Source organism: Cynoglossus semilaevis, chromosome 6 (genome assembly GCF_000523025.1).
Source record: "Cynoglossus semilaevis isolate Cse_v1.0 chromosome 6, Cse_v1.0, whole genome shotgun sequence".
NCBI classification, from domain to species: domain Eukaryota; kingdom Metazoa; phylum Chordata; class Actinopteri; order Pleuronectiformes; family Cynoglossidae; genus Cynoglossus; species Cynoglossus semilaevis.
The window spans coordinates 10,640,331-10,641,020 of record NC_024312.1 but is presented as its reverse complement, the minus strand read 5'-3'; positions in this window follow the sequence as shown (position 1 = coordinate 10,641,020).

Sequence of the window (690 nt, the reverse complement as noted above, 5' to 3'; positions counted from 1 at the left end):
CCTTAGTTCAGCCATATCTTTTTATTATTATTTATGTCTGACTTCATTCGCCGTAAAAGCCTCAAAAAGTTTGCACCTAGAATACTTAAAGTTCCCAGCTTTCTGGATTGAGGTGTAAGATACAGAACTAGTAAACTGAAATACCAGGTAACTACAAACATACAAATACAATGGAATAGTGCCGACAAATCAGCACAGGAGGAAGTGGATTCACAAGGTATGAAGACACAGTGAGAAGTTAACAAGACACAGGTGGAGAGGATTGGGCAATCAGGGAGGAGGGGGAGGCAGGTGAGGAAGGGAGGTGAAGACACAAGATGTGAGACACACACACACACACACACACAAAATAAACACAGGAAATTAAACAGATGAAGAGACACAACTTGAACTGGCACCAACGGAGGTGACAGACGGGTGGGATTTGCAGGTTTGCAGTCGCAAAGACAAAGACAAAGACTATTGAGTGAGATGTTTGTGGAGAAGGAAGTGAGGAGGTGACGAGGGAGAGACGGCAGTTGATGGTAACATGTTGTCCTAACTCTTTAGAGGGGTAATTAAATAGTCCAGCTGACCAGCCATAAAGCTTGACCAGAACTGAGCAGAAGGTGGAAGAGCTAACTTTTTTTTATTCTCCCTTTCGGAACAGGCCCAACATTATTATAACAGTATTATACAATGGACAAACAC